A 24,695-nucleotide genomic window follows, 5' to 3' on the forward strand; every position below is an offset into this window, starting at 1 on the left:
CTACAACATTTGAGAGCTATATTTTTGTGCTTCCAAAACTACAAAATACGACTCAATCCACACAAATTTGTGTTTTGTGTTGGCTCTGGTTGATTTCTTGGTTTCATAGTGTCTAAGAATGGAATTTGACTTGACCCTCTTAAGGTTTAGGCAATTCTACTTCAGTTACAAGGACTCCAAGGGAAGGCTAACTTTCTGAGGAGATTCATTCCCAATTATGCTGAAATGGCTAAAGGATTTACTCATCTTTTGAAAAAGGGGATACCCTTCCATTGGGATTAGGTCATGCAAGCTTCCTTTAATGCTCTAAAAGATACCTTGATTAGAGCGTCATTAATGTATTCCCTGAATTATCAAAACAGCTACTTCCTATATCTCGCCACTGCAGATACAACCATTGGAATGGCTTTAGTCCAACAAGAATATGGGATTGAACATCTGATTTACTATTTGAGCCACAATCTCAATGATACAGAAGTTAAGTACTCTTATGTCAAAAAGTTAGCTCTAGTTTTTGCTTAAGTTGTACAGAGATTTCGCCATTATATCTTGCTCTGAAAGACCATTATCATTTCGAATTGCAACCATGTGACATATATTTTGTCATGTCAATTGCTGGGGGACAAATACTCAAAATGGACCATCATTTTTCAAGAGTTTTATTTGGAATTCATCAAATCCAAATCAAAGAAATCTCTAGTATTCATTGAGAATTTTTGCAACTTTCCCTCGAATATAATTGATTCAACATCAGAACCATCAATTCTGGATGAGTCTCTATTCCTAATTTTGTCATCTGACGCATGGTATGGAGATATATTTATTTATCTCCACACCCAAAATTTTCAGCCTAATGCCTCTCACTAGCAACAACGACGTATCCGATACCATGCCAAATATTTTCTGATCGTTGGTGATAGTCTTTATCATCATGGTATCGATACGATTTTATGAAGGTGCCTCACTCATGAGGAATCCGAGAAAGTTTTGAATGATTGTCATTCAAGTGCTTGTGGTGGACACTTATCTAGTTATGCTACCATGCAAAGAATTCTCTGTGCTAGTTAATTTTGGCCTAATATATTCAAAGATTGCATAATTTTCGTCAGAAGTTGTCACACATGCCAGATCTATGACCGTAAATATAGATTACCACCTGCACCATTGCATCCTCTCGTCACTGCTGGACCATTCGCCAAATGGGGCATTGACTTCATGACATGTAACCCCACCTCGGCTGGGGGGCATGGGTACATTATAGTCGTCGCTGACTATTTTACCAAATGGGCCGAGGAGATGCCCACATTAAACAACAGTGGCGAGATGGTTTCTCTTTTCTTTTTCAACCACGTGGTTGCCCGGTTTGGTGTACCACAGGCTATAGTTACAAATCATGGGTCGCATTTTCGCAATCACATGATGAGTGATTTAACTAGCAAGTTAGGACTTTCACATGATAGTTCTACTCCTTATTACCCACAAGCTAATGGACAAGTTGAGGCTATCAACAAAGTCCTAAAGCGAATGCTTTAAAGAATGATAGGGGTTCATAAATGGAACTGGCATTTAATCTTGTACTCGACTTTATGGGCATACTGAACCTCGGTGAGGAATGCAACTGGATTCACACCCTTTCAATTAATGTATGGCCTGGAAGCAATATTTCTGATACAATGCGAAATTTCATCTCTTAAACTCGTGATTGACCCATTACCTAACACTTCTAAAGAAGAAGCACATTTCTTAGAACTTATCCATCTAGATGAAACCCATCATGAAGCCACATTGGCTAATGAAGCACATAAGAAACAAATCAAGGCACAATATGATAGAAATGTCAAGCCTCTCATCTTCTCAGAAGGAGACCCAGTTTTACTATATGATCAAGAAGATAATAAACTTGAAGCAGGAAAATTTGAACCGCTTTAGATGGGTCCTTATTTTTTTAGACATATTTAGGCACTGCAACCCCAATCTTATATGTCTATAAACCAAGGGATCTCTAACCCCTAAAAGTGTTGCTTCATACCGTAAAGGATCATGGTCAACTGATTACATCATTTCCCAAAAGTTTCACCTAAAAAAACACTCAGAACTGGCCAAAACTAGACCATACTGACTGCTCCACTGTCAAGGTACGATGCATACTGGCTTCTACACTAGCCAGGTGCGATGCATACTGAAGAGGCCTTCTGTGGGGTGCGATGAGTGAGGATGGAAAAATGTCCGAGACAGTTTGCTAAGTGGATGCTCATGGAATCTTCCAGAAACTTCTCCTATGACACTTGCCTCTCTGAATTCACCTAGGGATGAGTAAGAGATCCAAGAAATCTCCAAGTGGAACCAAGAACAACAAGTGGAATGACACTAATCAAAAACCCAGAGATGACTCACACCCTTGCAGACATCTATAAATGGATCCCTCATCTAAGAGATCTAGAGGCTGGAATTTTGTAATTTGTAAGGAAGTGCTAATAGTTTGTCTTTGAGAAAAGGCATTGTATTGTTGGGTGATCTTGCTTTTCATGAGGTGAAGAGGGCTTTGATGCTGGGAGGATGATGCTGGATCAGACAGTTGGGTTGTAATTCTCCCTTCTATTATTAATAAAGTTCTTTGAGTTTTCCTCCATACAATCATGTATTTGTGAATGCCATTGTATGTTCAATGTATTTCTGATTCTGCATTGTTTATGATATAATAGATCGAGATGCTTTGATGGTGTTTTGTTACTTTGTCTCTATAGGTATTCACTGAGTGGGATAAGTAGGAGAAGAGGCACAAGCTCTATCAAGGGAGAGAGAAATCAAGCAAGGAGTCAAGTGGAAGACCCAGGTTGGTCCCTTTGCTTCTCTCTTATCTATCATACATAAAGGAAATTGCAAATTGCTTTGATTTTTTGTTTCTAGGATAGCTACCAATCCTAGTGGTACTAGCAGATCAAAAATACACTAGTTTTCCGTGAAACAAAATGGCAACTTTGCTGGGGAGAAATGGAGTGCGATAAGTAAAACGATTCGACCACATTTTTATTTACTAGTTTTATAATGCTTTTGTTTTTTAAAATGTTATAAAGACTAATCAAACTCATATGTGTGTGCAGATATTGGACCAGTGCAACCAGCGGCATGCCCACGGGCTGCAGCTGACGCTCCAGCAAGAGAAGTTATAGGGAGGGCCATCCTTCGAGATCTGGACATATCAAAGACCCTGGCAGTGTTGCAGGATTAGGTCAAGGGCCTTACTCTCGGTATTCAGGATGTTAGGACCGATGAGTTACCCTTGAGGTTACAACACCACACTACTAGTGTGCTGAGTCGATGGACCCGACTCTTGGACATGATCGCACAGGCGGTGACATGTTATCACCAGCATCATTAGTCTAGGATGCTTTTCTACATTCATTTTGAGGTTCTTGGTCATGTGACCAATTTTGTCTTAGACACAAAACATTTTGTAAAAACTATAAAAAGTTATATATTTTTGATTTTCGGAGTTTTATTCTAGTTAAGTTATGCAATCCTGGTGCAAATATTAACATAAAACGCTTTCTTTACAAATGCTGCAAATGTCTATCTAACACATAGTTTGCTAATGAATCAGTTAACATGTTTAAATTTCTGGAAATATGTCGATATTGAATGGAATCAAACTGTATTTCCAAAATATTAACTCTTAGGAACATGCAATAAATAGCCGGGTTTCGAACAGAATAAATGCTAGTAAGCTATAGAATGACGAGCTGTGAGTCTAGCCTGACAATGAGTTGGCATATACCACGTGAAATGGCATCAGAGAGAAGTTCAATCAACGCGATATATTCAGCGATGTTGTTCATCGACCTACAAATACATATCCCCCTGAAACTCACTAACTCACTGCTTGGAGTGAAAATGGTCCAGGCCACAGAAGATAGATTCCACATACTACGACTAGCTCCATCAGCATACCCAACAAATGGTTCCAAAAAGTCTGATATCTGCAATCAAATGCAAAGTGGATTACCTAACCAAAATGATAACCCTAAAAGAAAAAAAAAATGTAACAAAAGTATATAAACAAAAAGTGTACTACACTTAATCAAGCATAGTAATGCTTAATATACAACCCGTTTTGGGGCTGCAACAGTGGAATCCCATGATAATCGATCAGCTCGTAGGCTCCTTTTGTCAATACTCATTTAACAATGTAGGGACCCATCCATAATGGTTCAAATTTTCCTGCTCCCAATTTTTCAGAGTCCTGATCATAAAGCAAGACAAAGTCACCTTCTAAAAAGACATGAGGCTTGACATTTTTGTCAAATTGTACCTTGACACGTTTCTTATGTGCTTCGTTAGCCAGCGTGGCATCACGACGGGTTTCATCCAAGTGGATTAGTTCCAAGAAACAAGCCTCTTCCTCCGAAGTTTCGGGGAGCAAATCAATTGCGAGCTTGAGAGACGAAATTTCACACTGTATTGGTAAGACAGCTTCCAGACCATACACCAACTGAAAAGGCATAAATCTGGTCGAATTTCTCATCGAAGTCCTATATGCCCACCAAGCTGAGTATAGGATTAAATGCCAATCCCGTTTTTGGACTCCAATCATTCTCTGCAGCATGCGCTTAAGGACTTTGTTGATTGCCTCAACCTGTCCGTTAGCCTGTGGATAATATGGAGTAGAACTGTCGTGGGACAGTCCTAATTTGGCAGTTAATTCAATCATCATGTGATTGTGAAAATGCGATCCATGATCTGTGACTATAGCTTGTGGAACACTGAATCTAGAGACTACATGATTGAAAAAGAAAAGAGCAACCATTTCGCCGCTATTGTTTAATGTAGGCATCACCTTGCCCCATTTTGTAAAATAGTCGACAACGACTATAATATACCCATGCCTCCCGGATGAGGTGGGGTTACATGTCATGAAATCAATGCGCCATTTATTGAATGGCCCAATAGCAACTACTGGATGCAGTGGTGCAGGTGGTAATCTGGTTTTGCGATAAAAAATCTGATAAGCATGGCAACTTCTAACTATTATTATGCAATATTTGAATATAGTGGGCTAGAAGTAACCAGCTTGTAAGATGTTTTGTGCAGTAGCGTAACTAGATAGATGCCCCCCACACGCACCTGAATGAGTCATTCAAAACTTTTTCGACCTCCTCATGCATGAGGCACCTTCGTAGAACTGTATCGACACCACAGTGGTAAAGTGTATCACTGACGATCATGTAGTCTTTTGCTTGGTATCAAATATGTCGCTGCTTTGAGCGAGAGGTGTTTGGCCTAAAAGTTTTGGTTTGGAGATAGATCAGTATATCTCCATACAACGAATCACTTGATGATATCAGAAATAGACTCTCATCCACGATTGATGCTTTAGATGTTAAATCGTTGGATGACGATGGAAGGTCATAAAGTAACTCCACGAAGGTGAGAGATTTCTTTGATTTGGATTTGGTGAATTGCAAATCAAACTCTTGCAGAATAGCTATCCATTTGGAATATTTCCCCTCCAGTATTTGACACGACAGAATGTAGGTCATAAGGTTGCAATCTGATAGAATGGTAGTTTTGCGAAAGAGTATATAGTGTCGAAATCTCTGTACTTCTTGAACAGCTGCTAAAGCCAACTTTTCAACATAGGAGTATTTTCTTTCTATATCATTTAAGTTTCGACTTAAATAATATATATGATGTTCTATTCCATCATTTTCTTGCATCTTCGAATTCGCCCAGGGATGAGTAAGAGATCTAAGAAATATCCAAGTCGAACCAAGAACAACAAGTGGAATGACACTAATAAAAAACCCATAGATGGCTCACACCCTTGCAGACATCTATAAATGGATCCCTCATCTGAGAGATCTGGGGGCTGGAATTTGGTAATTTGTAAGGAAGTGCTGATAGTTTCTCTTTGAGAAAAGGCATTATATTGTTGGGTGATCTTGCTTTTCATGAGGTGAAGAGGGCTTTGATGCTAGGAGGATGATGCTAGATCAGACAACTGGGTTGTAATTCTCCATTCTATTATTAATAAATTTCTTTGAGTTTTCCTCCATACAATTGTGTATCTGTGAATATTGTTATTTGTGAATGCTATTGTATGTTCAATGTGTTTCTGGTTCTCCATTGTTTATGATATAATAGATCGAGATGCTTTGATGGTGTTTTGTTACTTTGTCTCCACAGGTATTCACTGAGCGGGATAAGTAGGAGAAGGGGCGCAAGCTCTTTCAAGGGAGAGATAAATCAAGCAAGGAGTCAAGCGGAAGATCAAGGTTGGTCCCTTTGCTTCTATCTTATCTATCATACATAAAGGAAATTGCAACTTGCTTTTATTATTTGTTTCTAGAATAGCTACTAATCCTAGTGGGACTAGCAGATCAAAAGGACACTAGTTTTCCCGAAAACAAAATGGTGACTCCACTGGGGATTGAATAGTTTCTTTGTTTGTTTTTGATTGTTTGTTTTATAAACTATAGACGGAGCCTGAAGTTATACAAATAGCCTTCGAAATACTCTTGCTCTGCAATTGTAAAGTAGATGAATGTTGCTTCAATCAATCTCCGGTTTAGTGTATGATTTGAACATCTGACTTACAAAAATTCTAGATGCCCTGTCAGTAGCTCAATAACACTCCAAGATCATACCCCTATATTTTGTTCTTTACTGTTCATAATAGCTCAGCTTAACTCACTGAATTCAACTACAAATTTGAGCCAAAACCCACCTCAGTTGTGCTCCCTGGCCCATCACACTGTCTGTCACTGGAAACTAGTATGCATCACACTTCCCGAGTGTAGCAAGTGAGATGCATCCCTGTTTTTGTTTTTGATTAGGATTAGTAAATGTTTTTTTTATGTATTTTTCCATCATTTTCAATCCTTTGTCAAAAATTTGCTTAAATCGAACTATCGTTTTGGTGCAAAAAAGTGTCGTAACTGTCGTTTTGTATCAAAAAGTGAGGTGTCGTTGAGTCTTCCTTCCTTGGATAGACGATTGAACTTTTTGTCATGCATTTGAATTGATTTTTTGATATCTTGAAGTGTCTAAAGTATTCTCTATTCGAAATCTAAAAGTGTCGTTTAGTCTTCCTTTCATTTTTGAAGAGAAATTGTCAAAGTGTCGCTTTGAAGAAAATATTTCAAATCTATAATTAGTTTTCCTTTTTGGCATTTTTCACATTAAATGGAACGAAAAAAAATACATGCATTTTCATTTGCATTAGACAATGTGTGAAAAATGATTTAGGAAAAGTTCATTTAGTGTGTGCTCTTTGCTCTTTGTTTGAAAGAATCATAATCTTCTTTCCTTAGTAGCTAAGAATTTCATTGCTAAAAATAAACAATGATTATTTATCATTTTAGATTGCATATTTAGGAATTTTACATCTACATCATGTGGTGAACCTTGAAAGGAAAAGTTCTAAACAAGATCAAATATAAAATAAATTTCAATGAACTTAACAACGCTTTGGAACCTAACGCAACACATCTAGAGGTCTAGGCTAGATACATGTTCCGGTGTCATAAAATCTAGTAACTATTGTTTTCATCAAAGGTTAGGTGATTCATCCTCTTTGATATGACAAGTGCTAGCACGGACTTGTGCTCCCCGTACCGTCGAGTATATATTGGGAGACCACAATAAGCTTATATCCTTTATCCATAAGAAGCTATGTCTGCCACCCTTTCGATCGCAATGCACTGAACACAACGTTCGGGAAGATTGACTGTCGTACATAAGTCCTTGGTAATTTCTCTTTAATTTATCACCAAGGTGTATTTTGCAGTTTTTCGATTGGTTTGGTAATCCCTCTGCCTAGATCTCCAATGTAGTCACTTTCATTCCTTTTCAACTCCTTAAAAGAAAAGGTCCATATGAGCACTTGTCACTTCAGGATCATTAAAAATCGAAGGGGACTAGAGTCATCTTTAGCTTTTTCTCAACTCCTAAAAATTGAAAAAGAAAAGTTGTGTCAAAGCGTCATTAAAATTTATTTAAATTTGGAATAACATCCATGTTCCTTCATTGGTCTTAGGTTGAGATAATGGAGTCCACCAATCAAGGAATCCCTCTGGAGGGGATTCCTAGTCCTTTTACATCTTGGGGAAATATTGGTGCACCTCATATGGCCACTTTGTCCCTTCCAAGACTTACTATTGGCCTGCCAATATGGATTTTCTCAACCTCTGTGGTTCAAAATAACGTGATTCCTTAGCAATCAAATCGGCATCTAGTTGATGTTAAAATTAACCCCTCGCCTTTTTCGTCATTTGTTTCTCCCTCCCCTTCTTCCTCTTCACTTGGTGAAAGTAGTGATGCTAGTAACCGAGCGACTGAAAAGAAGGAGAAAGGAAAGGAGAAGAAGAGGAAGTCAGTTAAGCAAGGGGGCAACCATGAATCATCTAGTGAAAATCTGCACACTAAATCTCCTAAATATCCTTGTGTAATTTGGAAAGGAAACCATTTTCAGTGAGATTGTCTGTGCATTCTTCAGATATTGAGAGAACAGTCCCCCCATTCGCACCAATCTGTGTCATCAACCTCTACTGATCATGTTGATAATACACCATCAACTAGTGATATTGAAGTCCATGGAAAGAAAGGAAAAGTAAAAGTTCCATGTGCATTATGTGAAGGGAACCATATACTTCTTCGTTGTCTCTTTTTGGGTGAGGCAAAAAGAGTCTTGCATAACTGTCCTGCTTCACTGCAGCGACTACCACATGGATACAAGAAACTCTCCCCTAGTCCTTTACTGTTTGAAAATCCTATTGACTTAACTGAATCATTGGTCGAAACATCTATCATGGAAAGTGAATCTTCTGAGTCCATATCGGATGAAGGTCAATAGGTCGAAATAGCAGTCGACCTAGTTTTACCTTTAGAAGGTCCACCTTCAGATGATACCATTCCCGAGAAGAATGAGAATACTGTTCAAATTATTTTTTTCACTTTAGAGTCTGATGAAATTGGGGGCAATCCACCTGTTCCTTCACAACAGGAAGAGAATCCCCCAGTTCCTGCTACTCAAGGGGTCAATTCAACCGTTTATTCAATACCCCCTCCAAGCAGTCTAATCTCTTCCTTTGATTGGAATCAACTAGCAAGATATTGCCTTCCTTCTAATGTACCATTCTGGATCATAGTACAAGTTTACAAAATGATCATGTCTAGCGCTATCATAGATGAAGGGGCATCAATTAATATCCTTTCCTAAACTGCTTGGAAAGCACATGGTTCGACATCACTTATGCCTGGTACACAAAATTTGTTAGGCTTTAACAAAGGAACCAGTCAACTGTTAGGGATCCTTCCTAAGTTGCCAATAACTTTGAGAAGGAAAACTGTTCACTTGAATGTGATGGTAGTCCAAGAGCCATTAGATTACAATCTACTCCTCAGACGTGACTATGTTTACAACATGGAGGCTATTGTTTCAACACTCTTTCAAGTGATGTGTTTCCCACATGAAGGAAAAATTGTCCAACTTATTGACCAGCTTTCATTTCCTGGTTCAAACATAGCTCCAAGTCAACCATCATCCCTAAATGGCATTTTTGCGTCAAGAATGTCTCTTCAACCTTCATTCCATCTACCTAATTACCATTAGTAGCCCGAATGTAATGAAGCTTAGGGGGCATGCACCCTCGTCCACTTGGCAGATGAACCCAGCTGAAAAGATAGGTTTCCCTGTAGGTTATGTGATTGGTCTGAAACACCATTCACTTTTGTCTGCGCTACGGATGAAGCCAAGGAAATGTTTTTTCTATTCTGTGGATGAAACCATCCTACCATATGAATGTCCTTGTAAGTTAAGTGATTGGTCTGACACACCACTCATCTTTGTCTAATTGGTAGACAAAGCCAAGGAAGTATTTTTGTCTAACCACTGACAAAAACAATCCTGCTTAACCACAGTGATTCCAATATGGTTGCTGGAGACTCTCCTTTCCTCTGTGCCTGGGGGCATGCAAACTTTTTTATGTAAGCGAAAAATGACCAATTTGATTTTTTAGCTTTCTAGTATTTCAACTTCTTAGGTTAGGTGATTGGTCTGATCCACCATTCACCTTCGTCTATGTTGTGAATGAAGCAAAGGAAGTGTCTTGTCTAAACTGCTGACAAAACCATCCTACCTAACCTCAGCAGTTCTAGTTTTTCTAGCTTTTTTAGCTTTTTAGTTTGGTTGTTCCTAGCTTACATAAAAAGGAAAATGAGCAATGTTTTCGTAAGGTTCAAGGTCGTTAAAAAATAAACCTACCAAATGAGAAATTTTTCTGCAAGGTTCAAGCTCGTTAAAAAATGTATCTGCTAAATGAGCATATGTTTCCCCAGAGTTAAAACTCATTAAAAAATGAACCTACCTCTGAGCATATGTTCCCCCAGAGTTCAAGCTCGGTAAAAAATGAACCTACCTTCTGAGCATATGTTACCCCAAAGTTCAAGCTCTTTAAAAAATGAATCCATCTTCGGTAAATAACCTTCGTGATTGCCATTGCATTAGACTTTTGAACCTTGGTTGTGTTCCCTCCATCACCTCCATCCATTTGGCCGATCATATGCTTCCACTTGATTATTTACCATTTTGAGGAACAGCTGCGATGAGTGGTCTTGTTAGCCACCCTCTTCACATCACCATGTTTTGAGAAGTTCCAAGATTACCCAGAACCAGTTGCTACCACTGATACCACTCATTCCTCAAAAAATTAGTCCACTTTAAACCCTTTCTAGACTCATTAAATATGAAAATATTGTCGAGCAATTGGCCTCTCCAGCTCACTAAAGTGATTAGAAGCGCCATCCCTCCTGTATATTTTAAACTTTTTAGACCTGAGGGATTATCTCATAAAAAGTTTGAACGCTTGTCTTTTTTGGCTCGCTAAAGTGATCAGAAAAGTCATCCCTTTTGTTTTATTTTAATCTTTTTCGAATTTAAGGGATTATGCTATGAAAAATAACTAATGGAGTTTTCTTTTCGTCCCTTTTCAAACTCTCTAAAGATGAAAAGGATCAAGTTGTCTTTGTTGTTAAACTCGTTAAAACAATAGCGACAAACTTGTCCACCCAGACAAGAATGAGTTTCACTGTCACTAGGCTCGCTAAAACATAGCGACAGGTTTGCTTGAAGGGAAAATTATAGAACAAGCATATGTTATCCTCCTCAAGCTTGACAAAAATAAAGAGGTACTGGTCAACAATGACTAGGGAAAAAGGGAAGAAAACTTGAAGAATTTTATGGTAGCAGGTCGCTCTTGAACATGACACTTTCACTCCATCACCATGATTGAGTCAGGTTGGGTTATTCTGTTCACCGGTCATATCACCATTGGTCATCCATACCATCCATATTTTGGGGTTAACGCTACCAATCCATCTCAGTGTTGCCGATATGTTCAAGAGAATTCATTCAGTGAATTCACCATCTAGTTAATGCCTCATCCACTGCAATACCTCCACCCTCCATTTTTCATGACCGCCATTCCTGAACCTTATATCATAAGATTGTTTTCACCTCCAGAAAATCATTTGCTTCGTTTCACATTGTAGATGTGGGATACATTAAGGCCCTCCTACAATGGGTCATTTCTTGTCAATATCAGCTTATTATCCAAGAAGTTGACTTAGAAACAACCATTTCAATACTTTGAAGCTTGCATGCCTCAATGGCAAATTTCTCACTTCCGGCTATAGGTTTACATCAATGGCCTTCAACCGAAAGATTTTGCATGGTCTTCGACATCAAATCATATATTCACACCATGTGAATTGTACTGTAGTACCTTGAGGATCATTATCATTATTGGTGATTCCTCTCACGCCTGTTAACAGCTTACATTATTGGTTGGTAATCGAGCGATGTCTTTCCATGTTTGACTTCAGGACATCTTATCACATGGATTGACTTGTACATCGAGCAAAGATTGAATGAGTTTGAAGACCCCGGATGTAGTTTCATCCATCCGGGCTGCGATATATTTAGAGATATAAAGACATCAAATGTACACAGAAGCTGCACAAATAGTCATCTAAGCCAGGGAAATTATCTGTCCTATGTACATGAAATTGAATTTATAAAGTTGAGCGTGGGAATGCCCACCTCAGCTAGATCATGAAAATAATATGATGATGATGTATTGTATTGTATCTTATATAGGTCACCTTCCAGTTTGAATACCTTGGATCCTCATGATAAAGCATTTCACCTGACATCAAAGGATTTACGACTTCATGCTTTAGGGGGCAACTGTTCTAGACATATTTGGGCACTACAACCCCAATCTTATATGTCTATAAACCAAGGGATCTTTAACCCCTAAAAGTGTTGTTTCATACCCTAAAGGATCATGGTCAACTAATTACATCATTCCCCAAAAGTTCCACCTAAAAAACAACTCAGAACTGGCCAAAATGAGACCATACTGACTGCTCCACTGTCAAGGTGTGATGCATACTCACTTCTACACTAGCCAGGTGCGTTGCAAATTGAAGAGGCCTTCTGTCGAGTGTGATGAGCGAGTATGGAAAAATGTCCGAGACAGTTTGCTAAGTGGATTCTCATGGAATCTTCCAGAAACTTCTCCTATGACACTTGCCTCTTTGAATTTGCCCAAGGATAAGTAATAGATCCAAGAAATCTCCAAGTGGAACCAAGAACAACAAGTGGAATGGCACTAATAAAAAACCCATAGATGAATCACACCCTTGCAGACATCTATAAATGGATCTCTCATCTGAGAGATCTAGAGGCTAGAATTTTGTAATTTGTAAGGAAGTGTTGATAGTTTGTATTTGAGAAAATGCATTGTATTGTTTGGTGATCTTGCTTTTCATGAGGTGAAGAGGGCTTTGATGCTAGGAGGATGATGCTAGATCAGACAGCTGGGTTTTAATTCTCCCTTCTATTATTAATAAAGTCCTTTTAGTTTTCCTTCATACAATCGTGTATCTGTGAATGTTGTTATTTGTAAATGCCATTGTATGTTCAATGTATTTCTAATTCTGCATTGTTTATGATATAGTAGATCAAGATGCTTTGATGGTGTTTTGTTACTTTGTCTCTACAAGTATTCACTGAGTGGGATAAGTAGGAGGAGAGGCGCAAGCTCTATCAAGGGAGAGAGAAATCAAGCAAGGAGTCAAGCAAAAAACCTAGGTTGGTCCCTTTTCTTCTCTCTTATCTATCATACATAAATGAAATCACAAATTGCTTTGATTGTTTGTTTCTAGGATAGCTACCAATCCTAGTGGGACTAGCAAATCGAAAAGACACTAGTTTTCTTGGAAACACTTATATTGTCAAGCATGTTTTGGCAAAAGGTGCCTATGAGTTGGTGCATTATGATGGAATTCCATTGTCACAGCCCTAAAATGGGTTATATCTCAAACGTTACTATGCTTAATTGAGTGTAGTAAAAATCACTGTACATACAATTTAATTGCATGTGTGTGTGTTAGTGTGTCTTTAAGAGTTTTTATCTGGTTAAGTAATCCGCTTTGCATTTGTTGTAGATGTCGGAACCTTTGGAACCATTTGTTGGCTATGCCGATGGTGCTAGTCGTAGTACACAGAATCTATCTTCTACAGCATGGGCCATTTTCGCTCCAGGTGGCGAGTTAGTGAGTTTTCAAGAGATTTGTATTAGTCGATCAATGAACAATATCACTGAGTATATCACGTTGATCGAACTTCTCTCTGATTCCATTTCACTTGGCATTCACCAAATCATCATTAGGCTGGACTCACAGCTCGTTGTACGACAACTTACAAGTGCGTATATCATCTGAAACCCTTCCATTCTTCATATGTTTCTTAGAGTTCGTCTTTTGGAAAGACATTTTGAGTATATTCAATATCAACATATTTCCATAAACTTTAATACATTAATTATTCTTTTGTGAATTATGTGTTAAATCGAAATTTGCGACACATGTAAAGTAAAATTTTCAATTCACATCATCAGCTGAATAGGATTGCACATAACCATATATAAAAAATTTGAAAGTAAAAATAGATAGATGTTTTAAAAGTTTTTACAAATTTCTGTCCAAGACATGTTTGGTCATCTCATCTAAAAACTCAAAATGCATGAAAAACATCCTAAGTAGACCTAGTGAGGCTCATTATAATAGGTCACAGCCTGAGCTATCATGCTTAAGAGCTGCATCCAATGGCCTGGAACACCAACAGTATGGTGCTGTATCCTCATAGGTAACTCCTCTATTCAGACATCCAGAATACCAATGGTTAATCCATCCACATGATCCTGCAACTCTGCCAAGGTCTCAACCAAATCCAAATCCTGGAGAACCGCTCTCCCAATGTTTCTCCCCGCTAGCCCACCTGCCTCCTGTTGATGCTTCATAGGTCAAACAATACCCACATCTGCATGCATGAGAATGATTTTAGTTTAGTCTTGGAACATCAAAACATAGAAACATGTAGAAACTTAAAAATCAAAAAACTTTATGGTCAAAAAACAATTTACCTATAGCATTCCATTGGGCGCCCACTAATAAAATCAAATATGGATCTCCATGAAAATCCATCCCTAAGTATGGATGTTCCTCGATGGCAATGTGTTTTCGATCGAGCCATATGGATCTCCATGAAAATTCATCCCTAAGTATGGATGCTCCTCGATGGAAATGTGTTGTCGATCGAGCCAACTGAGGAATGCAGTGGAAAAAATGATTGTTAACTGACCATCATGTCTAGCCATCAATTCGACCCACCTCTGCATCCATGGATCTCTAAGACCAGCTACACCCAGTGTTACATGTTGTGGTTGCATCAATGGAATTCTTTCTAAGGAAAAAGCAATTAAGATCAAACCATAGCTAAAATTATTTGTCTTACCACTTTTTACCTTTGTCATTTGTTCTTTCAGTGAAGAAAGCACAACCTGACACTAGTTGAATATTGTTGGCTCAAGACACTCTAGTGCATACTGTATATATGATATGTTTGCCAGATGAAGTGTCACACTACCATCCAACTTTTGGATAGTGAAAAGGATAGTTCTCAAAGGAAAATCACTTACATCCCTGATGTTTATTTTCCCATCCTTGTTAGGTTGTGCACCTGGCTGACAAAAATGTCCAATGTAATCCCTCACCGATTCAACTCCACAGGAAAATCCTGAAAGTGAGATGGGAGCACCTCACCTCGACAACCCAGTAAGAAAGTAAACATCATTGATCATAATAGGGACCACTTTGTCCACTATGTGAAAAGCTTGATCTTTCGGATCCCATGCATGAACTAGGAACTACAATAGTTCTATTTGTTGCCTCATTTCAGACAACCTAAGGTACTTGAGAAACCCACAGTGTTTTATGGCCTCAACTGTACCCGGAATATTTAGGGCAATCATGTATTTTTCTTCATGCTCTCTTTCTCACCAAGTAATAGACCTTCTAATTCGATGAAAGCCTGAAATCAAACCATAAGCTTAATTAGGATCCTTTCCATGCAAAAGACAGGACAAATTTTGGAGAAAACAGGTGAAACAAGTTTGGGAAACTCACCCAGTGTAGCCTTGGCAAGGAGACAGTGCACTGTAGAGCAGGCAGCCTTCTATCTGGGTGTTATTCAGCGTAGTTTTTGACATGCAAGCCTACGCTGATCCCAGGGCAAGAAATCTAACCACAGAGGCCCCAAAAAACCCTAAAACTTGCATGAAATAGTAAAAGAATGACATGAAAAGAAAGAGGAAGGGTAGATATCTTGTTAGAGTCGGTCTGTTCAGCCCTCCGTCATATTTCAAAGCCTCTTTTTTTGCATTTCATTTTAGGTGTCCCATCTTGCTCGATCACCTGCATTCCACTAGGAGCATGCCATAAATCTGACGAAAGGGTCTTGTCATTCATTACCCCTCATGCCTTATCCATGCTGGCTTAGGTCTGTTCATCAAAATCAAGTTTTAAAGTCACTTACAGTCTTGTTTCATTTTCTAGATCACAAGAGTCATTTCAGTCATTAGGTCTAGGGTTAGATAATTTGGTCTTCAACAACCTCTAATAATTCCAACAGATTCATGAGGGAGGTTCTTAATAATTTGTTATATCAAAGATTTTCATCATCATATGGATGGATTATGACTTTTCTTCAAAACTCTGTTTTGAAGAAAATTCAACATTTCGTTTTTGTAATAATTTTCAAAAAAAATTCAGTTGTTGAATTCTTCAAGCACGGCCCTAGACTCCTTTGCCGAATCTAATGATAGCTATCCCTGCAAAAAACTGCCAATAATTTCATCATTTCAGTCAAAAAATCAAAAAGGAAATTTAAAAACAGAGTTGTATTAAAATGGAAAAAGTTCCAATGCCAAAACATTACAAAGATGGGTCTTGGAGAGTCAAAAATCAAATCCATGTCTTTATAAAGATATTTTCATGAAGATCAATGTCATTTGCATGCCAAGACCAAAGAGAAGCCACTCAAAGAAAATTGGTTGAGTTAGTGTGCGATTTGGGTGAAGTTGGAGGAAACTTGGTCGGCCCCGGCACATAGAGCAGGTGGCGTGGCACATAGAGCAGGTGGCGCGGTGCACTGGGAGAAACCACACAGTGTAAATTAACACGGGCGCGGCACACTGGGACGGCGCAGTGCATTGGGTATGCGACGTGGCGCATACACCTGAAAGCCCGAATTTGCTTGAAATTTCTCCAAATTGCCCATAACTTGCGTGGATTTGCCAGGTAGGGTCATTATCTTGGTATTTCATCCAATTTTTTGATAATTTATGGTGGTTTATGGATGATAACGATTGAAAAAAAATCCTAAACCCTACCTCCAAAGTACCTCAAGAGGAAAATTGTTGTGGGTTTCAAAATCAGTGTTTTGCTACCAAAGTCACTCCTCCTTCCCATTCCGCCCTTGTTTTTATCATTCCCTCATTTCCTACCCCCCTAAGCTCATTAATTCCTTCTCCTAAATGCTCTGTCCCAAATTCTCCAATCTCACACCTCAAACCCTACACAACAATTCCTAACCCTATAGATCAATTTCTACATTAAATCCCTCAAAACCCTCCTACATTTCCGAAATCCCTATAGTCCCAATAGTCCCTAATCCCTTACTACTTTCCCTCTTCCTAACAGTTCCTTGTTCCATTTGTTTCCCCTTGGTGGCAGAATATGAACACATCAATGAAAGAGCAGTTCAGCATAGTTTTCCTACACCAGCATTTTTTTCTCCAAGGCAGTTTGAAAAACAGTAGTCATGGCATCTGAGCATTCATCGGATTATGAAATGGAAACCCAAAGTGACTCCCCCATGGAGGAACATGCACCCTGGAGGCCTTATAGAGGAGGTAGACATATCAGAGAAGAACTAGTCACCCTCACTGAATTACGGGCCTGCCCTCTTGCCATGTTTTGTTTCCAGCATTAGTCATGCTATGAGTTTTGTCAAAAGGTGGCTAGTGTTCAATTTCATGATGAGTTGGCTTGTCTATTTGTGCTGCATTTACATGGAGATCAAGCTACCTTAGCCGGTGTCACCTTCACACTTACACCAAAATCTGTCTCACTAGCAACTGGCATACCAAACATTGGGGAACCGTGGACCAAGAGGAAGAAGATTGACCGGCAACATTATGAGCCATACATTAAAACCGGTTTCTTGAGGCAGCTCAAGAGAGTGTTTCCATTCTGATATCTGAGAGATGAATATGCTCCACTAATGAAATTGATCATGAATTATTTCAGCTGTGAGGGACGGTTCTCTCGTTTATATGCATATCACATCCGGTTGCTCATGCATTTCACCAGGGTACGGATGATGAACATTCTATATTTCATTTTCCGGAACATAGAGAGGATGACCACCCTTGTGCAGCAAAAAATCCCTCAGCAACAACTTAACAGTGTTTATCATTTTGCTCTTATTAATATTTTGGTGGTTCATCAGCTTGGATTACGAGGCATCACTTGGGATGATTTCATCTCTCCTGACTTCTTCAGAACTTCACAGGGATTATCAGAGGTCAAGCATGAGACAGTTGGACCTTCTCATCAGTATGAGTTCCATGAGACGCTAGTGTGTCGGTATTCATCACATATCAAAGGGGCACTAGACATTTGTTTGCAGCAGTGAGGCGAGTGTTATCTCAACCAGGTGTGGAAGGGGCCTCACTTCCGACATCAGCACCATAGGTACAGGACAATGGCAAGAGGCAAATGCAGGATGAGGGGCCTTCAAGTGAACAAGGGACCAACTTCATTCCCCTTCATGCTGATGATATAGACACGGGCCCACAAAGTGCACATCTTCGGGAGATCATCCAGGAGTAGCAAACAGAGATCCAAGCCTTATCCCTTGACTTGGAGAGAGCTAATTGGACCATGAAATACTTGGAGCAGAGGAATAAATAGATTGAATATCAACAAGCAATCATGGAGTTACAAAACATCCGCGAGAATAGCCAAGCTGCAAAAAGGAGAAGAATTGAGCTCACGTCATTGGAGAAAGAGATTAATGAGGATCGGGAGTATAATCTCAAGGGAATCAAAATCCACTTGGAGAGACTACTGGACAAGGACGATAAGGACCATGCATTGCTAAGACACATGGCTTTCCACTACATGGCACAGAACAAGGTCTGCAAGGTACGAATCAGGAATTTAAAGGCAAAACTAAAGAAGGCAATAAGGAAGCAAAAGAGGCAAAGGGAGCTTGATCATCTTTAGATATTGGCCGAAGCTTCTTTAGCCCAACATAAAACTTAATGAAGAAGCTCCAGCACAAATTTTAAGAAATTTGGGGCATTTTTGGCATTTTGACAAATTTTGGCACCAAAAAAAGGGTTTTTCTCTCTATGCATCGCACCACGTGGCACGCGCTTTTGCTAGGGAGCTCCAAATTGAAAAGAGATTACATTTTTGGATTTTTCATGAAAAATCATGGTTTCTAGTCCATGGCCAAGAAATTTGGGTAGGTTTTGAGTCCTCAAGAGGCCAAAAACACTCAAAAAATGACCTCACTGCCCCTATTTTGACACACAGGAAGCAGTCTTGGGAGATTGAAGTTTTGGAGGGGAAAATGGGCACCAAATTCAGAAATTCCACTTGGGTTGGAAAGTAGACAGGTATGGCTTTCTAAAAAGCACACTTGGGCTCAATTTAGACTTCAGGAAGTGCTTCAAAATCAGCTCCAAATTGGCGTGACACATATAGATTTTGGTGCAGCGCATAGAGGATTTTTGCCCATTTTTCACTATTCAGCTCAGAAATTCGCCCAGTTTTGACCAATTTTGATTTTTGATCTTACTCTTGACCTTTCATGATATAATTTGATAACCATTATGTAATATTGGCACATTTCTACTTGTTCTAGAGGATTCATTCACTAAAAGGTGAAAATTAAATGAATGAATCAGTTTCCTAGCATATAGGGGTAAGTTGTTTGACTACCTGGATTTCAGTTCCTTGTTTAGAATTAGTTCAAACAGCTCCTAGAATGATGAGGTCAACCCCTAGAGGCAAGGGAATAGGTTTGGATTATCTATATTATGTAATTTCTAAGTCATTTTCAGGGTTGGACACTTGGGATTGCTTAGCACTTCATTATACATTTCATTTCTGCAATTTTGGCAAAGGAAAGACCAGGGTTTTGCAGCACTTGTTGGGATCCTTGTGGCGCTTTGTTTGGATTGTGTTTTTCTTCATGTACATGTAAGTTCATGAATGTTTATGTATGCCATTTTCCTGCTCTTTCTTCTGAAATTAAACTGATGAGTACTTAAGGTGGAATTCATAAATTGCTATGCTCTGCCTTTGACTTTTGTTTAGTTTTATATGTTTTCTTCAATTTGTAGAGGAACCTTGATACAATCTTGCCCTCTTCAGCTTCTCAGCTATCCTTTCTATCCATTCATTCAATTTTAAGGCATCCTAACCATTGCTTTCCTCGCCCCAACTTGAACTCTGCAAGATCTGGCCTCATCCTCAGACCCAAAATTTGCCTGTCCCTTTTTCCAACAAAACCCCCAAAAACTCAAATCATAACTTTGCACTTCATACCTAGCCTAACATTAGCTTTTATTTCAGTCATCTCGAGCCCCATCGATTATCCTTGTCATGATTAACCCACAGAGAGCCCTCTCCTATCCTCGTAGGGCTAGCTACAAGGCTGAGCATGGTTTGATGTGGACCTAGAACCTTGTCTTTTCAGCCTGAGACAAATCTAGGCTCTAACATAGTGGCGACCATACTAGGGAAGAAAGTTTATTTTCATTGTTTGGCTTTGTAGACTACAGACGGAGCCTGAAGATTAGCCAGGTAGCCTTCGAAATGTTTTTGCTTTGCATTAGCACAAGTATATAAAAGCTACTTCAATCAATCTTCGATCTAGTTTATAAACTGAACATCTGATCTAAATGATCACCCCAATACATGTATCAAGTTCAGATCTGATGGTTGATGGTGGACAAAGATCAGAAATAAGAAGGCTGAAATCATTCACCTGGTGACTCCTGTAAAGACTCCACTGGAGGACTAACTTTTTCTCTGAGAAAATGGAAGGATCTTACACGAAGTTCAGGTATCTAAAGTGGAACAGTATTCAGGATCTAGTCTGCTTTCTTGTAAATTACTTCTTTGTTGTTCTTGAAGCTATCCTGAAAGTTTTTCAGAATTTGTTGTATGATGAAGGTGATCAAAATCTTCACTCGATCTATTCAAAAAGTGTAAACACTGAGTTTCCCTTTGATCCTGACCTCCTTACTTTTCCCACATCTCATGATGACTCTCTTCAGTGTGATGAGCCTAAAGAAAACAAACCTGATCCTGTCGCTCTTGTATATACTCCTACACCTTTTATAATCCCAGATAGGTATAAACCTCTTGTTTTACCTTTTGTTCTTCATGCTTTCCCCAGAAACTATGATCTATACTTGTCGAGGTTTGACGGTGAATGTAAGAATGTCAACGTTGAGCAACATGTTCAGAATGTTGAGACTTTTCTAGACCTTTTTGAAGTTGATGAAGAAGATGTCAGTATAAAGCTTTTTGCTCTTTCTTTGCAAGGCAAAGTGAAGAGTTGGTTCAAAGCCCTGCCTGATGCGAGCGTCTCAGATTTCTAGCAGTTCGTCAAAGTTTTTCTCGACAGGTGGATGACTGAACAGAACCTTTTCTTGATTATAGAAGAGTATAACCAGTTGAAAAGATTTCCAGGGGAGACAGTACAACAATTTTCTGCCAGATTTAACCAAGTTTATTATTCGATGCCAGTTGATATAAGGCCTTTTCCTAGATCTGCTCTCTTGCACTATTCGGGTGCCTTTGATCCGGAAATGGAGTTTCAGCTGAGAGAAAGGAATCTTGCAACACTCGAAGAGATGCAGAACAGTGCAGTAAATGTAGAGGCTCACTTGTTGATCCGAAGGGCAAGGTTGAAAGAAGAAGAGATGAAAAATATAGATCCGAAGGAATCAACATCTCTAGAGGTAAAGCTTGACATTTTGGTAAGTTCAGTAGAAGAGATGATGCAAAGGATCACCGCAAGGAATGATTATGATGTTCAAGCCCATGGCTCGCTGATTGAAGAAGAAGAAGTGGCTGATCCAAAACATTTTGTTTCTTATCCCAATTGTCATAGTGATTATTTTGTAGATCATCTTGGAGAAGAGAGATCTATTGATATGACATGTATGCTCGATGATGTGTTTTATATTGAAGATTTGCCTCAGTTTGATCAATATGATGATGATTATGTTCTCCAAACAGAAGCTAATCTTGCAGACAAATCAACAGCTAGTTTGTGGGAGGAGGAAGTTCGTTTTCAACAGCTCGAATACAATGTTCAGCCATCACATATCAGCTATGACAATGACAATGAAAGTGCAACAAATTTTGAAGTAAGTGAGGGATATTTACCTTTTTGTTTTGATTCATTTTAGTTCATCAGAGACAATTTCCATGCAATTAGAAATCAATTATCGACAAGTCTTGATTTGGATCCTCTTGAGGGCGATGAAAAATTTGTTCCAGACTTTTCATATTCAGAGTTCTAGCCCTCGAAAGCCATTTCTTTTCAAGTTGCACATGAAGACATGGAAGCTGGCACATATCACCAAACAATACAAGAAGATTCCATACCATTTTGTTTTGAATCATTTCAGTTTTTGAAGGGTAAATTGCGTAGTAAATCTTCAAATGAACAGCTTGTAGGAAGTCAACAATCTTTTAGCTTTAATGTTGAGGATGAAGGTCAGATTACAGATGAAGATGTGGTAGCCGAAATACATGATCTAATGATGCAAGAGGATTTTGTACCCTTTTGTTTCGAAGCATTTCAGTTTATAAGGCAGAATTTTCGTAATATCTCTAAAGAAAAAGATGAACAGCTAGTAGGATGTTATACAGTTTCAGTGGACACATTGTAGCAGTCTTTTCAAGTTTTTGATGATCCTGTTGTTTGTGTGTTGGATGATGTTTGCTGTAAAAGTTCTTCTCCATTAGCTAACCATGTGACAGAAGAAAATGTTGATAATAATCTAATTCAAAGGTCACCTTCATTGTCTTGTTTAACAAATTGTTCATTGCATAGCCCATACCAAGGTTTGCAGTCATATGAGGAGATTGATAAAGGTGACTTTTGTTCTGTTTGGAAACAGCAATAGAGTTTGGTTATTCATGAATTTTAGGATCCTTTTAACAGCTTGCTACAATCATCAAAGAAAGACAGCACAGATGTGAGGAAAATCTTAAAATCCAGCTATAAAGATTACTTGGACCAGAGCAGTAATGTGTTAATGGAAATCAATAGTGATGCTTATGAAGATCCTTTTGCAGTATTCTTAAAGTCATCCAGTCAATTCATGCTTTGCAAGTTTATCAGCAGTCAACTTGATTCCGACTTTCCATGGGAGTTGTCGTTCAGTAGTTTTCTCTTGTTGTACCCAAGCGAGCACTTGCGGAGAATTCAAATAGCAGCCAGGATGCTTACATGGTTGCATTGGCTGTTCCATTTCACTTGATCGAGGGTGAAAAGAACACTTAGAGTAGGTTTGTTAGTTATGTTTTAGTCATGTTTGGTTTTATTATGGTTTTCAATTTTAGTTTTGAGTCCAATTTTCAGTCAATAATTGAGTTAACAAATCTTGTGTGGTTTTGTCAAGTCATCGACTCCATAGCCCAATGGACGAAGGCACTGTCTACTCACCCAAAGATCTATAGTTCTTGGCACCTCCAAGGAGCTACCATCCCCATTGGAGCCAATGTTAGAGTCGGTTTGTTCAGCCCTCCGTCAAAGATCAAAACCTCTTTTGTTGCATTTCATTTTAGGTGTCCCATCCTGCTCGATCACCTGCATTCCACTAGGAGCATGCCATAAATCTGACAAAAGGGTCTTGTCATTCATTACCCCTCATGCCTTATCCATGTTGGCTCAGGTCTGTTCATCAAAATCAATTTTTAAAGTCACTTACAGTCATGTTTCAATTTCTAGATCACAAGAGTCATTTCAATCATTAGGTCTAGCGTTAGTCAATTTGGTCTTCAGCAATGTCTAATAATGCCAGTAGACTCATGAGGGAGGTTCTTAATAAGTTTTTATTTCAAATATTTTCATCATCATATGGATGGATTATGACTTTTCTTCAAAACTCTGTTTTGAAGAAAATTCAACATTTCGTTTTTGTAATAATTTTCAAAAGTTTTTCAGTTGTTAAATTCTTCAAGTGCAGCCTTGGTCTCCTTTGCAGAATCCAATGATAGCTATCCCTGCAAAAAATTGCCAAGAATTTCATCATTTCAGTCAAAAAATAAAAAAGGAAATTTAAAAACAGAGTTGTATTAAAATGGAAAAAGTGCCAATGCCAAAACATTACAAAGATGGGTCTTGGAGAGTCAAAAATCAAATCCACGTCTTTATAAAGATATTTTCATGAAGATCAATGTCATTTGCATGCCAAGACCAAAGAGAAGCCACTCAAAGCAAATTGGTTGAGTTAGTGTGCGATTTGGGTGAAGTTGGAGGAAACTTGGCCGGCGCGGTGCATAGAGCAGGTGGCGCGGCGCATAGAGTAGGTGGCGCGGTGCACTGGGTAGGTGCGGCACACTGGGAGAAACCAGACAGTGTAAATTAACACGGGAACAGTGCACTGGGACAGCGTGGCACATACAACTAAGCCTGAATTTGCTTGAAATTTCTCCAAATTGCCCTAAACTTGCGTGGATTTGCCAAGTAGGGTCGTTATCTTGGTATTTCATCCAATTTTGTGATAAGTTATGGTGGTTTATTGATGCTAACGATTGAAACAAAAATCTTAAACCCTATCTCCAAAGTACCTCAAAAGGAAAATTGCTGTGGGTTTCAAAATCAGTGTTTTGCTACCAAAGTCACTCCTCCTTCCTATTCCTCCCTTGTTTTTATCATTCCCTGATTTCCTACCCCCTTAAGCTCATTAATTCCTCCTCCTAAATGCTCTGTCCCAAATTCTCCAATCTCACACCTCAAACCCTACACAACAATTCCTAACCCTATACATCAAATCCTACATTAAATCCCTCAAAATCCTCCTACATTTCCCTAATCCCTATAGTCCCAATAGTCCCTAATCCCTTACTACTTTCCATGTTCCTAACATTCCCTTGTTTCATTTGTTTCCCCTTGGTGGCAGAATTTGAACACATCACTAAAAGAGCAGTTCAGCACAGTTTTCCTACACCAGCATCTTTTTCTCCAAGGC

The sequence above is a fragment of the Pinus tabuliformis genome, chromosome J, assembly GCF_031772625.1.
Source record: "Pinus tabuliformis cultivar Carrire ecotype Pingquan chromosome J, CPIR1, whole genome shotgun sequence".
NCBI lineage: Eukaryota > Viridiplantae > Streptophyta > Pinopsida > Pinales > Pinaceae > Pinus > Pinus tabuliformis.